We start from the raw sequence: 16,007 nt of genomic DNA on the forward strand, positions 1-16,007 counted from the left end.
ACGCGCCGGCGTGGCCCGGGCGCCCGAGGAGCTGCGCCTCGTTCCTGCGGGCGGGGAAGGGGCGAGCGCCGTGCGGGGCTCGGGCCGCGCCAGGGGCGCCTCTGGGGGGCGCCGCGGGCTCCCGGCGTCCGCTCCCGCCCTCCCGGACCCTGGCGCGCGCGGCTCCCCGAGCCCCTCGGCCTGGGCACACCGGCTGCTCCGCGAGGTTGCGATAAAATGGACCTAACCTACAGGAGAGCGTTGACGGTCACTCTCTTAAGGCGGTTCTCCAGTAACAGACACAGATTTAGGATTAGTGGCCAGTTTAGGAAGTTTAAGTACTTGTAAATGAATTCCAGTTGAAATAAGATACGTGCTTAATCATCGGCTATTAATAGACGACAAAACAACTTTTGTTTTAATTCGGCTTGGGCTCATTGAACACAAGCTCTCCAAATTCATTTGTAGCCATTTTTTAAGGTCAACAGTTTGGTCACCTTTATAGATTATTTTTTTAACCCTAAAACTGGGTTTCTAGATGCGCAAGGTCTGAGTGAATACCTGAAATCAGAGGGGTTTATTGACTGTTGTAGGGTAAGAATAAAGAAGAGCATGAAAATATATTCATAATCATAAAAAAATTTGAACCTTCGGGTTCAAAACAATTGATTCCCTTCATCTGGATACACACATAGGTAACGTGAATTACACTTTTTGGCTAGATACGGTAGACACAGTTGACACAGCATTTTTGGTTTCGATAAGTAACTGTGTTGTCTTAATAGAGAGCAATTTTTAGAAATCCCGGAAATTGTTGATTGTTAAAGTTTTACATTTGTATTGAACTTGTTAATATTTCCATAATCCTGAAGATAGTGCGGCAGGCAGTGTGAGGTGTTGACAGTGTGTTAATAAGACGTTCTTAGATTTGGGGAATTGGAGCTACTCTGATGACTGTCAGTTAAGGAAAAACCGTATCCAAGCGAGGAATGCAGATCATTGTCGATTTCAGGCAGTCTAAGTATCTAGTGGGGCAGAAAAACATGTGAACACCTAAGTTGCCTCCAAGGAGACAGGCACATGTATCTTTCCAATCTGGGATGATAGATCAGTTTGAGACAAGCAGTCAGATGCTCTGAAGTAACTCTCTTTCTCCCACTTCTTCCTTTTACTTTTAGCAATGACTCAGTGGAGGGGCTGTCCTCCAGTGAATTACAGTGCCACAAGTGCCAACTCCTAAGAACTAGGGCAGGATGCAAAAGTGTAGATTTCACAGTTTGGGTTATACATATTTATAGACATTAGGCAGTGTAAATCATTTTCTTACTTTGCAAAGTTAAAGTGAACGTCAGAAACTAGTTACTGACTACTTTCCATTCCCAGGTGTCTTAAAACATATTAAAAGCTCACAAGTGTCAATTGTGACTTTAATCACCATTTTTTCTTTAATGTTTTGGGATTGTGTTTTTTATGTTGAATGGTGGTAAAAGAATTTACAGCTCCAGACAGCAAGTTTATGTATAGTCTATGAAGTGAATACTGCTGGCTCATGCTTTGGCTATGATGGAAATGTGTAGTGAAATTTTACATTCACAAGTCTGATTGAAAGCCTGAAAGCCTTCACCACCTCCTCATTGAGTTCTTCCCTACCCCAGCCTCTGACAACCAAAGCTGAAAACAATTTAAGCTTAATATGATAAAAAATCTCACAGTGTGATGACTCGAGTTATTTTATTTAATTTGTTTATTCATTTTATTTTGAGAGAGGGAGAAAATCTTAAGCAGGCTCCACACCCAGCAAGGAGCCGGGATGAGGGGCTCCATCTCATGACCCTGAGATCATGACCTAAGCATAAATCAAGAGTTGGACGCTTAAATGACTGCATCTAGTGTTTTGGTTGTTTTTTGTTTTTTGTTTTTTTGAAGAGATTTCCTTTATGTTACCTAATAACCTACAGTGTTTTACTAATGGAAACATAACCTAACCAGATGCATTGACAATAGCACCTGGAATTGAGATTTAATGACTTGCTAGTATGGATTTTAGATTTTCTTTTTAAATACTCAAATTTCTCCAACTTTGAGATAAAAGGATAAATTCTCTGGAAGAAGTGAGGGATTATAAACTAGTGTAATTCTCTGTAATGCAGTATCAAATATCTTTCAGTATTTATTTACATATTTGCTCAGTTCTCTAAAATGTGTCCTTAGACAAATGATTAGTGGAGACCCATGCTGAATCCCAGGAGGATGCGTGTTTTATGGCTTCACAAACAAATGGTATGATAATAACCCCCAAAAAGTCAAGTAATCTTACCATTGCTAATTAGAGTTCAGCCAAAGATCCCTCCCCGTCTCTACATAGTATGCCCATAATTTGCCCTTAGTGCTTGCTTGTGATTTTGCATGGTTTTCTGATGAGTACCTGCTTTAGTGGTACGAGGAAGAGGTAAAGTTAAAAAAAAAAACAAAAAACCTTAAGTAAGAGTAACCACACCTTCCTAGAAGTTAGAACTGATAAAGTCTTAGGAAGTTGAGGAGGAATGGGTATGATGTCATCCATCCTGTACCTACCTTACCCTTGCTAAGTAAGCAGCAATGAAGGGGGAGAAAGTCACTTAAAAAGGAGGGGGAAAGGGGCAGGTAAGTCTTTGTTTAAATGTCACCTGCTCAAACAACTCTTTAAAATTGTTTAAAATTGCCATCCATCTCCCAATCCCACTGACTTTACCTTTCCCACATAGTGTTTAGTATCTTAAGATATTCTGTATAACAGACTCGTTTATCTCTCATCCCTCTCCAACTAGAATTCGAGCGCCCAGAGGAGAGGAGCTTGGCTTTGTTCCATTCTGAATGGTTACTGACAGGTAGTAGGTGTGTGAGTTTGTTGATTATATGAACATTTATTAGTGAATACCTGTGCTAGGCTCCCCCACGTCCCTTGACACTTTCCATAGAGCATTTGTTTCAATCTAAGTATACATCATCCCTTGAGGTGGATGTGGATTTTGTTTACTGTTGAGAAACCCACACCCAGAAGTCTAGAGGGAGCAGTGTCCACGTGCCATTTTCCCTGCCAGGCTCCACTCATCTCCTTTTTGTATGGTAGTTTAGTTTCTAGTGGTCAAAAAATGCACAAATCAAATGCCTCTTAGAATTTGGTGATCTAAGATATCACCAGAATTTTCTGCCATTTTGTTCATCATCTTTGTTTTGAACAAAAATTTGTTTAATAAAAAAATGAGGTACTTTTGTTCTTTTATCGAGTCAAGCCTCTTGGCATGTGTACTAGGTTTTGTTTGTTTGTTTTTATTTTCTGAACTTGGGTTTAATTGGGGATATGGAAGTAAAAGTCCCTGCCTAGATGGCTTCCAGGGCAGATTATGGTATACAGGTCTAGCTTGTGAAGGTTTCATTTGCCTTGTGTGTTTATTGCTGTAGCTATATACACTATTTGATATCTTCATCTGCTCCCATACAATACTACTTTCTTCAGGGATGCTGAAGATAAAATGGGATTTGCAGAAGCCCAGACAGCTTGCTCTTGGCTCCATGATGACTATAAAAAGGGACAGTAAGAATCAGGTGCCAGGTAGCAACAGAAAGAGTTGCCAGGTATCAAATATTAAACTGAACAGCCCCGTATTGTAGCCTTTTGTCTGGTAAAATGAAAATACAAAGACAAACAATGGTTGTCTTTTTCTGTCATAACATTTTTTTCCTGATTGGAAAGAGATTTTAGAACTGGGATACCATTATTGCTATGTAGACAGAGGAGTGTCCTTTATTATGAATCTTGGGAAGCTGGGACCACTTGGCCAGGTGACACCATTCACAAGTTTCAGGTTGCTTTTGAGTTTACATTTGTGACATTATTCCAGTATTGGGCATTAATTCTTGCCTGGCACTTCTGTTTTAACGAGCCACAGGCAGACCTGCAGGGGAAACCTAACGTGCATGGAATTTCAACAAATTGGACTTTTGTTTTTATCAGCATTCCACACAGTTATTTATTCTGCACTTCGAAAGTGAGAATCATTATAAAAGCTACACAAACATTAATTGAACTTACCTGTTGACATTTGCAAATGTATTTCTTAAACTTTTTATTGGACTATAATAAATATATCGAAAGGTGTGCTTTGGTGTATATAGCTCACAAAATCATCAAAAAACTGAACATGTGTGTATAACGAACACACATATCAAGATGTAGACTATGGCCAGCCTCCCTGAAGTCCTTTTTGTGCCCCCTTCCAGTCACATGTTACCTCCAAGATAACTACTGGCCTTAACTTCTAAGCACTGATTAGTTTGGCCCATTTCATCTCCCATCTTTCACCCAGTGTGTTTGTAAGATACACCCCGGTCAGAGTAATTGTACCTCCTTTTCACTATTGTGGTAGTAAGTAGTGCACTGTGCAATTACATCATGATTTATCTATTCTCTTGAGGGACTTCTGGATTGTTTTCAGACTACTCCAGGATACTGTGATTAGTGCGGCTATGAACATTCTAGTCCATGTCTGGTGGGCATAGGCCCTCATTTCTCTTGGGTATAGACATGGGAGTGGAATTGCTGGGTTATAAAGTATTTGAGTAAATACTTTTCTGCTTTGGCAGAAACTGCCTGGCAGTTTTCTAAAGTGGTTGTACCAGAGTTCAGTAGCTTGTTTTTGGCAACAGTTGATATTCTCTTTCCTTTTAATTTTGGCCACCCTGGTGGGTATATGCAAATAAAATTTTAAAATTCAAAACAAAACTGTTTTCCCCAGGTTTGGTTCAATGTCTGCAACCACAGCAGAAGCCCAGCTCCCCAGGGGATGCTTCTGGTCAGAAAGTAGAGCCTAGGACCTAGGGAACATGGGTCTGAGAGAGGCCATACAGCTGTGGTACTCAGTAGAGTAAAACATAAATTTAAGTTTAATAGACTCTAAAACTGTCATAGTTGCACACATCAAAAGGTTTTACTGCATAAGAGGTTTGGAGGACATAGATGAGCCATGTTTTAACAAACTGGAATGCTGGGGGAGGGGGTGCAGAGTTATGGTTAATTGAATTTTCTTGTTCCTTTGAGTATTAAAGTACCTTCCTTTTCTTTTTGCGTGACTTTTCTAGAAAATGTACCTACTTTATGTTACAGGCACAATTGACTAATTTTTAAAAAAGAATTTCAGTGAGTTACAATTAAATTAAGAGGTTTCAAGACTACTACTTTGTGAAGGAAACGACAGTTTTAATTTGGGTCTTTTCCCCCACTTAGATTGTACATGCTTGAGAACAAATCCCCCAAATCCTACTTCTTAGCATTTACCACTTTCATATTTTATTCTTTATGTGTGTGTGTGTTGGTTTTAATCTCAGAGGATTTTTAAAACTGTATTTTTCTGATACTAGAAAATTTCCAAAATTTCTGTGACTATTCACAGGGAAAGTAAAAGTCCCCTGAATCTCACAACCCAGAGAGAATACTGTTAATTAAACTCTTACTGTCACACTTCCCGACAGTTTTTAGTCCATCTCTGTGTCAGTCAGTATCCTGTGCCTCATCAGCTTGCTGACTCTGCAGTACTCTGTTCTCTATCAACAATTTATTGATCCAGTCCCCTTTTACTGGACATAAGATCATTGCCAGCACTTTGCTATTAAAGCTCTGTAGCAAACATCATTGTAGGTAAAGCTTTGCACAAATCCGGTATGTTTTCCTTAAGCTCAATGCCCAGAAGGGAGTTGTGGGTCAAAGGGTAGGTACAATTTAAAGCATATTTGCTACACATTGCAAAATGCCCTCCGGAAAACATGCCCGAAGTTATGCTTAATCTGATTTTGTGAGAATGCACCTTTCCTGAACCCCAACTAAGTAGGTCTTTTAAAGCCACTTCCTTTTGTATAACCTATATAGGTTTTTTTGCTTAGTTTTGTTTTTTTTGTAAAACACGTATAGCTATACTGTTTAGTAGCTTATGGACATTGACTGGGACAATACCAGAGATTTCATATCTTCTGCTGTTGGGTATAACTTCCCCCATAAAGTTTGTACTTAGAGATGTGTGCAGAATAATTACACCCCTGTGGCTCTTCAAGCCTATGTACTTTTGTTCTTACTTTCCTCAGCCTTGATTTTAAACTCCTATTTCTGTTTTCCAGACCTTGAGTCTGTCTTTTTGGTTGATTATTATATTAGGGACTGCGTTCTGGTTTTAAAAGCTGCCTCAAGTTCTCGTGGTTACAGGGGAGACTTGTGTAAATGAGATAAAAAAGTTGCTGGTTCCTCTCTTATTCAAAAATAAACGAAAAATATTACCGGAAGGTATTCCCAATCCAGGGAGCAAAACAAATGAGCCCCCCTCAGAGATCTAACTGATGGCTCACAGCCTTCTGGAGCTACCTGTGCTTTAAGGAGAGCAGCCTGGGCAGTAAAGATGGCCTCAGTTTTGTTGCTTAAACTTTATTTGGTGCTTTGGAGGTTGAAAAGTCCCTGAACAATAACAGTTTCTTCATTAAACGTACCAAAGTATAGCAGTGGTTAAACTATAGGGCAGGGGAGGGAGACTTTTACTTGTCACTTTTACTCTACCTTCTAGAGTATTTATACTCTCTTTGTGTGAATAGATTACTTTTATAATTTTAAGGTTTAAAAAGGCAGAAATTGATGTACCACTTTTAATGGGTAAAAAGCTTCAAAAACTAAGCTAAAATGTGCCATTTTCTACCTCTGTTTTGTAAACTAACCTTTCAAAGATAAGCCTAATTTATTTATTTATTTTTTAAAAGATTTTGTTTATTTGACAGGGAGATCATAAGTAGGCAAAGAGGCAGGCAGAGGGAGGGGAGGAAGCAGGCTCCCGGCTGAGCAGAGAGCCGGATATGGGGCTCGATCCCAGGACCCTGAGATCATGACCTGAGCTGAAGGCAGAGGCTTAACCCACTGAGCCACCCAGGTGCCCCTCAAAGATAAGCCTAATTTAAAGTCTCGCTGTTTTTCTCTTAATTACTACTTATGGGAATACATTTTTAACATTTACTAACCTGAGACTATGAATGCAACAGAAAAGAATGCAACAAAACTGAGAAACCCAAATTCCAGTCCTTAAACAGTTATCGCTTAAGAGTCTTGTTCCTGATGTTGCAAGAAGCTAATCCCTTTAGGTGCAGCTGTATTCTTGAAAGGTATAAAGGCATTAATAACAATAACAAGAAAAGGTACAGAAGTGGTAATAATAACCTCTCAGAAATAAGGCTAAAAGTTCAGATGATTAGAACACATTGTGTAGAATAATAAATAATGGAGAGGTTTGGAATTGCGGGTCAGAACAGATCTCAGGTGAAGCATTTTTGTATGTACTTAATGTCATTTTCCTCCATTTGACCTTGTGCTTCAATTTTCTCATCTATAAATAAGGACTATAGTAGTACCTATGGCTGGTTATTGTGAAGATTGAACGTTGTAATACATGAAAGCTCTTAGAACAGTGTGTTAGCAGTAGTAGCCTGTGTTTACCGGAGTGTAGCCACTAGGAGAGCATTGATTTTCATCTATTTTGTTTACTGCTTATCCCCAGTATCTAATAGAGTGACTGACATAGAGGCAGAGTTGAGTAAATATTTGATAAAAGAATAGCGTTGAAATCATTGGCACAACTTTTTCTGTCAATGAGCTATACCCTTCTTGAGGGTTTTTTGGTGGTGGTGTTTTTTTTTTTTTTAATTCCTCACTGTGCACAGTAGTAGTCAGAAAAATTTCTTGAATAAATACTGAAGATCTATGGTTATCACACAGTTGTAGCTAAAATCCTCACCTTGGTGGCCAGGGGGACTGAGCTAGCTCTGGTAATAATGGCTATGATGTTTTGAGCATCTGTTATGGATGTGTCAAACTTGCTATCCACATTCATTCTCCAGCTGTTTTTTTTATGCACCACAGTTGTGCCAAGCACTATGGTTACCACTAGGAACCACATTGGAGAAGGGGAAAAACAAACAAACAAAAAGCCAACCTGTGCTTTTCTAGAGTTTATAGCTTATGACAGGACAAAAATGCCAAGATTTTAGTCTGTCCAGCCTTTCCCCTCTACCTTGGCTTGCCTGTATCAATTGTGTTTCCTTGCTCCTCTCCCCACCCTCTTTCCCAGAGGGGTCCTGCCTTTACCAGTTCAGTTCTTTGAACTTTGTTTTGTCTCACTGTTAGAAGAAAGGAAAAAATAAATGTATGTGCAGGTTAAGTTCAAGAGGTTTTAAGGCAAGTTGTAAGAAGTCTTTGGAAAATTGGTAAGAGAATTAGATGAGAAACAAAACCAAAAAAAATTAGAAGTTTTGATTCTCCTTACTGGTATCTGAGAACTACATGTAATGAACTTGAAGTATTTTTAAATTATTTTAGGTTTCTGAACAATATTTCTCAGATTGCAAGGGCTGCAGTGTTTTTGTTGTTTTTTTGTTTCGTTTTGTTTTTTAAGATTTATTTATTTAGAGAGAGCTAGAGTGGGGGCAGGGGCAGAGGGAAGGAATCCCAAGCAGGTTCCACACTGAGCCTGGAGCCTGACACAGGCTGGATCCCACAACCCTGAGATCATGACCTGAGCAAAAATCAAGAGTTGGATGCTGGATGTTTAACTGCCTGAGCCACCCAGGTGCCCCAGGGTTGCAGTTTTAATGCAAAACAAAATGACCCATCTCACAGGGTCTGGGTGAGGGAAGTTCAACTAGAATTACTCAAGATACGGTATAAGAATAGCATTTGGAAAGAACTGGTGAATTACAAAAAGAATGTCACTTGTATTTGAAATTAGCGGTTTACTTTGATCTAGTAAAGTTCCTGTTACCTGTTAAGTACTTTAAGGGCTTTCTAAACAAATGCGACCTAGCACATGAGACATTCTTTCCTGTAAATTCATTGCTTGCTTTTTATTCCAAGACACACCTTTTAAAAACAATAAGTAGGCAGGTAAGAACACTTAACCAAATAGTCTAGTGTGCTCTATAGCCTTCAAAGTATTTATCTGTTGACAACTGATTGGAACTCAGCAACTTAACTGCTGTTTCCTTCATAGATACCATGTATCTGTGAGAAAGTTATATATTTCTTTTTTTTTTTTTTTAAGAAGGTTTTATTTATTTATTTGACAGAGAGAGAGAGAGAGAGAGACATCGAGAGAGGGAGCACAAGCAGGGGGAGTGGGAGAGGGAGAAGCAGGCTTCCTGCAGAGCAGGGAGCTGGACCAGCAGGGAGCCAGACGCAGGGACCCCGGGATCATGACCTGAGCTGAAGGCAGATGCTTAACAACAGAGCCAACCAGGTGCCCCAAAGTTATATATTTCTAAGTGATATTCAAGTAATATTAAAGACGTTTGCATTTCTTATTCCACCATGTCAGTCTGGACTGCCTTGGTACTTTTTTTGTACCTGTCTCCCTATTAGACCATGCATTTTCAAGGGCTAGAATGCTTTCCTCATTCATCTTTGTGTTCTGTATGTCCAGCATGAGACTGGGTTCACTATTTACTGTAGGTATGTAATGAAGATTGAACATATACATATATAGTTGTTTCAAAGGCCCAAACATGAGAAGGACCTTACAGAGTTAGTGGAACGAAACCTAAGTACACGTTATCTTGTACTTGCCACAATACCCTTCCTGCCCCCACCACCTACGGGGAAAAATACTGGAAGAGGCCCATTTGCAGATTCTGATTGAGACTTATGTAATAGTCCTCTTGGTACTGTAGCTGTTAGGGAGGATTGTGTTTCCATTCTCCCAAATGGGAACATGCATCTCTGGGAGCCAAGCAAAAATGGATATGGATTTCATCGTAGTTGGAGTTTCAAGAAGTGATTTTTACTTAATTCTCCTAGGTACTTCTCCCTCTGAAGTGCAAGGTCCAAAAGTTTCTTCAGATCTGGGGTAGGGTCCCCAAATCCCTTGTTCAGTTGAGGCCAGTGTGGGCCAAACATGGTTACAGTGTCTGATAGCTTGCTAATTGCCAAGGCTAGGAACGCCCCAAAAGCTTTCTTTGCACTGCCAAGAAATATATAACTCTATGGCATTTTATATACATATCGCCTGTTGGACCTTGGACCCAGTATAATTGTTTGCACTTAAACTAGAAGGAAAAGTGGTTGCAAATAATTCTACAGACAAATGTAAAACTTCTGTCTATTATTTAAAATAGAATGAAACTTTGTAGTGTTGAGCAGGATTCAGGCCATTACTTTTTCTTCAAGTTACTTTATCAAGGATGGTCATGAACTCAGATTGCCTGTAACATAGTTCTCCCTCCACAATTAAAACAAAACAATTGAGTGCCTAGATTCTTATACTAGTTTACTGGGTGGGATTGCTCTGGGACTTAATATTCTTGAGAGACTTGATAATTTCATGCAAAAGTCTTGAATAGTGGGGCGCCTGGGTGGCTCAGTGGGTTAAGCCTCTGTCTCCGGCTCAGGTCATGATCTCAGAGTCCTGGGATCGAGCCCCACATTAGGCTCTCTGCTCAGCAGGGAGCCTGCTTCCTCCTCTCTGTCTCTGCCTGCCTCTCTGCATACTTGTGGTCTGTATCTGTCAAATAAATAAAATCTTAAAAAAAAAAAAGTCTTGAATAGTTATAAGATCACATGTCTTACTTTATCCCGCCAGTGTGGGATCTTTTTGTTTTGCTTAACTTTGCTTTTTCTTCAGAAAAATTCTTGCTGCCTTAGTGAGTAGGGAATAAAGAAAGTGGAGTTTGTCAAAGAAATCTGAAATAAAAGGCCATGGAGATGTTATTGCTTCCAGTAGTGTATCCTAAGAGGTAGCAATACATAGTTTTCTGGATGATCATACTAGTTCTCATCCCTCGGTTGGTTCTTAAGGAGCTCGTGATCTAATAGGTTTTTTCAGAACACTCGGAGGATATTCTTTCAGAAGCTAAGCCCAAAGAGCTAGCCTTGTGCTTTGCTGGTCACTGGCCCAGTGCTCAGGTCATGTCTCAAGTGATGGAGCCATGTAACTCTGAGGGTATCATGGCTTCATTTCTGGCATGCCCTTTGCACTCTGAAGGACCACTTTTGCAGAAATAATTACTTATAAACCAAAGCTTGGATACGGAGGAAGGGAAGAAAGAAAAGGAAGAATGCAGGCAAAACAACTTAGGTCATAGAAACTTTGATGGTGAATTTTCTCTGTGGGCTAAAGATTTCCTATGAAACTACCCTTATAGAAGAACCCAGAAATGACTCTTTTTTCTTTTGCCTGGAGAAACAGCTGCCCAACTCCTTCCCCAGTCATAGCTGGAAAGGCAGCTGCTAATCCAGCAAGGAGATTATTCTCAAAATAGCTGGGTTATCTTTTTCTACTAATGGATCTAATTGAGTATCACTCTAGGAGGGGAAGTTGCTGCTAATAGCTACATGGGAAAATGCTTCCAGACCAGTAGCACTTTTCTGGATGGTGCTGGACCCATGTTCACAAACATAGTACATGTCCTGCATCTCAATACACCTGGCTCTCCATGGGAAGGCTAGTTAGAAACAACCAAGGAATGAACAAGGACACATAGCTTTGCAACATTCCATAGCATTAAGGGTTTAAAGCCTGAGCCCTTAGCAGCCTGGAACGTTAGGAAGAGTCAAGGGCTTTTGTTATTGCTGTTTTTTTCCTTTAAAAAAACCAAACACAGCTTAATTGAGATGTAATTCATTAAAAAAAATTCACTACTTTTAAGTGTACAATTCAGTGATTTGTTTCAGTAAATTTACAGAATTGTGTAACCACCACAATCCAACTTTATAACATTTTCATCATGCCAGAAAGGTCCTTTGTGACCGTTGCTGTCGTTCCTCATTCTCATTCTGAGCCCCAGGCAACCTCTGATATATTTTTGGTCTCTTTAGTTTGTCTTACTAGGTATTTCATATAAATTGAATCATATAATATGTGGTCTTTTATGACTTCTTAGCATGATCATGTTGTGTGTATTGGTACTTTATTCCTTTTTATGGCTGAATAATCATTTATGGATGTACCATGTTCATCTGTTCACCAGTTGGTGGACATTTGAGGTGTTTCTAAGAAGGTCCTTTTTTTTTTTTTTTTTTTTTTTTTTCAGATTTTATTTTTTTTATTTTGAGGGGTGGAGAGGAGCAGAGGGAGATGGACGAGCAGACTTTGCATTGAGCACCAAGCCTGACATGGGGCCTGATCCCAGGACCCTGAGATTATGACTTGAGTCACAACCAAGAGCCAGTTGCTTAACTGACTAAGCCACACAGGTGCCCCTAACAAGGTACTTTTTTTTTTTTTTAAGACTTTATTTATTTGTTGGAGAGAGAGAGACAGAGATGATGAGAGAGGACAGGAGCAGGGAGGAGAAGAAGAAAGAGGCTACCTGTTTCTGAGCAGGGAGCCTGATGTGGGACTCGATCCCAGGACTCCAGGATCATGACTTAAGCCAAAGGTAGTCGCTTAACCAACTGAGCCACCCACATGCCCAACATGGTACTTTTTTAAGGGCCACATTACTGTGTGATACTTAAAAAGTAATTTAAAAATCAACTTGGAGAAACATAGGATTAGGAAGGCAAAATTCACAAGGAAAACCCTGACATTTTCAGATTTTGTAAGTTTGTTATGACTTAGTAGTTATAGGGCAGAGCCTTACAGCTTTTGTGACCCTCTGTTGGAGCTGTTACTTTGAGGTAATGAAGTTGCAAGCAGTGTTATCACCTTATGCCTGATTTTCCTAGCTAATTGGCCCACTGGGTCACTGTCTGCTGAGTATGTTCAGAGGAGCTGAGGGCACATGGTGCAGCTGATTCATCCGTGAGCACATGTATCTCTTACAGAACAACGACAGCAGTAATCAAGAACTGCTGCTGCTGCTGCTGCTGCTGAGTCCATTTTGGGCCTTAAGTGACCCAGGCACTGTCCTTGATGCTACGGGTCGTCCTTGGCCTTTTATATGCAGTTCCTACTGAGGAAGCAATAAACAAATGTGCTGTATCCTGTGAAGTAGTGAACAGCCTTCTGAAGCGAGAGAAGCCCGGAGCAGAGGTAGAGACAAGGGAAGGCGGAGCAAAGGGTCTCAGAGGTTTGGTGCTGAGGACTGGTGGATGGGTATCCAGGAAGAGTCTTCAGCCTGAAGGAGAGCAAGTACAAAATCCCTGTTTTGGGAAATAGGTATGGCCTGTTCTGAGAATAGCCCAGAGGCCATCGTGCCTCGGAGCACAGTGACTGGAGGCAGGGGACAGAGTGGCCAGAGTCCAAACTTGCTTAGTTATGGGAAGTATCCAGGCTTTTGGTGCCCTACCCTGCTGTTAAGGATAATGCTCTCGGGGCGCCTGGGTGGCTCAGTCGGTGAAGCGGCTGCTTTCCGCTCAGGTCATGATCCCAAGGTCCTGAGATCGAGCCCCGCATTGGGCTCCCTGCTCAGTGGAGGGCCTGCTTCTCCCTCTCCCTCGGCCTGCTGCTCTGCCTACTTGTGTGCTCTTGATCTCTCTCTCTCTCAGTGTCAAATAAATAAATATTTAAAAAAAATAACCTTAATCTATGACAGACAGTTGAGCCTAAAACCGTTGTAATATACGGGTAAACTACTTTTCATCATTTCTCCTCTCCTACTTAGATATTTCCAGTCATGTGTACTTTTTTAATGCTGACAGGGAAGCAGTGAAGGTTATTTTTCAAAAGGTACTGTTTTTCACTCATCAGATAGGAGAAAAGTATGACGAGTGTTGGTGAGAGTGTGGTAGAAGAGTACTTTTGTACAGTGGCTATAGGAGCACAAGTTGTTGCAGACCCTTTCTCCAAAGTATTTGGTGATGTCCTTTTTTTTTTTTTGTAAGATTTTATTTATTTGAGAGAGAGTGAGCAAGTGAGGGAGAGTGAGAGTGCAAGTGTGCACAGAAAGGGGGGCAGAGGGAGAGGGAGAAGCAGACTTCTCGCGGACCAGGGAGCCCCATATAGGGCTCGATCCTGGAACTCAAGGATCATGACCTGTGCCAAAGGCAGATGCTTAACCAACTGAACCACCCAGGTGCCCCTGTTTGAAAAATCTGTCACATACCCTGTGCTTCAGCAATTCTTTGTCTAGGTATTTTCTTCATACCTGTGTGTTCAAGGAGACATGTACAATCCCTTGCCACATAGTTGTAACTTGTAAGCCATCTAAATGCCACTCAGTGGAAATAAACAAATTGGTTTACCTGATTGTGAAGGCTGAGAAGTCTGAAATCTGTAGGGCAAGGCTGGCAGGCTAGAAGCTTATACTGCAGTCCCCAGGCAGAATGTCATCTTCCTCAGGGAAACCTTAGTTTTATTCTAAAGGCTTTTCGGCTGATTAAATGAAGCCTACCCAGATTATTGAGGAAAATGCTTAAACTGGTTGTAGATGTTAACCACATCTATAGAATTCCTTCACAGCAACACCTACATTAGAATCTAATTGACTGGGTACTATACCTCTGTCATGCAGACTCCTAAGGCTAGCCATCACAATGAGATACCATACAGAAGTTAAATAGTATAGACTAGTCAATATTTAACAAGGTGGACAGGTCTCAGGAATATAACACTGAATTTTTAAAAAATGTAAGAGTGAAATGTATTATGATACCATTTATTAAAATGCATAAAGGAAAATTGTCTATCATTCATGACTAAATACTTGTACATATAAAAGTGTAAAATAGTTAGAAAATGAACGGCTTTTTTTTTTAAGATTTTATTTATTTGATAGAGAGGCAGGCAGAGAGAGGGGGTAGGGGGGAGCAGGCTCCCTGCTGAGCAGAGATCCTGATGTGGGGTTAGATCCCAGGACCCTGGGATCATGACCTGAGCCGAAGGCAGAGGCTTTAACCCACTGAGCCACCCAGGTGCCCCAATGAACAGCATTCTTAATTGATGGCTCCCTAGGGAGACTTGACTGGGGTGGTTAAAGCATCCTGTGGTTTGGTAATGTTGTTCTGAAGTGTACTAATTCCTTGATGCTGAAGGAAATCAATATGGTAGTGTTAACCATTATTCCTAGGAGGAATCTTTTTTAATTTCTTTATTTTTTTAAGAGAAAGAGAAGAAGGTGGTCAGATATTTGTTTGCTTGGGTAGAATTGGTCAATATTGTGCTGACTCATAAAAAATCAGGAGTCCTATTACAAGAAGTCATCTAAAAAGAAAATACCATAGAGACTCCCATAATTTCTCACACTAGAATAGTGCTCTGTCATACAGGTATTTTCAGTTCACTTTATTGAACAATCTAGTTCGAGGAATTATATTGAGTCCTGAGGGATGAGTGCAGAGGTTAGCAGGAAGGCCACCCAGGCATGACCTGTGGGACCTGATTCAGCAAGGTTTTTAAATTTAGCATCTCAAAGCTTTGGTGTCTCATCCATAAAATGAAGATAATAATAACCATGTTGTTAGGATCTAATGAGATAGCCCATGTAAAATGCTAGGCACAGAGCCTGAAAAACAGTAGCACTCCATAAACATCAAATGTATCCCACAGGGGAAAAAAAAAAGAATAAAATGTTCTCAACTGAGTAAAAGAAATAATAACACCTTCAATTTCCTTTGTACCCCACACTTTTCTAGAGGTTTTTGTATTCATGGTTTCTCTCATCCTGATGTCACACTTCAAGGTAGAATAGCCAGTATCATTTACTTTCATGTTACGGACAGGAAGTGAGGTATCTGAAGACATCTGTGGAAATGGGAATGTTCATCCATTTGAAGAGTTGACTAATATTTTAAACTTTTGTCTTGGAATATTAATTATGACAGTTGATTCAGTGTGCACTGATTGTCAAGTGCTTGGAAGAGCACATCAGTGTTCCATAAATACTTATTATCTCATTGAATCTTTATACCCCTCATGAGATCCAAATGATCATTGTTTACATTTTATAGAGGAGGAGATTGAGGCTTAGCAAGGTAATGATATGATTAGCTCAGGGTTGTTTTTTTTTTTTCCCTTTTATTCCCCAAAGTTTTTTGCATCCCATGTTTCCCTGGCCCATTACTCCTGGGATGGCAGGTTACAAATGAGAGATAA

The 16,007-nt window shown here is 40.3% G+C and overlaps 1 protein-coding gene across 2 annotated transcripts in view; it reads left to right on the forward strand.

Moving 5' to 3' along the window:
• The window catches only part of BAIAP2L1 (BAR/IMD domain containing adaptor protein 2 like 1), a 91,566-nt gene that overhangs the window by 642 nt on the left and 74,917 nt on the right, over positions 1-16,007 (forward strand). The gene's annotated exons all lie outside the window — the stretch shown is intronic.

This window comes from Martes martes (assembly GCF_963455335.1).
Source record: "Martes martes genome assembly, chromosome: 18".
NCBI classification, from domain to species: Eukaryota; Metazoa; Chordata; class Mammalia; order Carnivora; family Mustelidae; genus Martes; species Martes martes.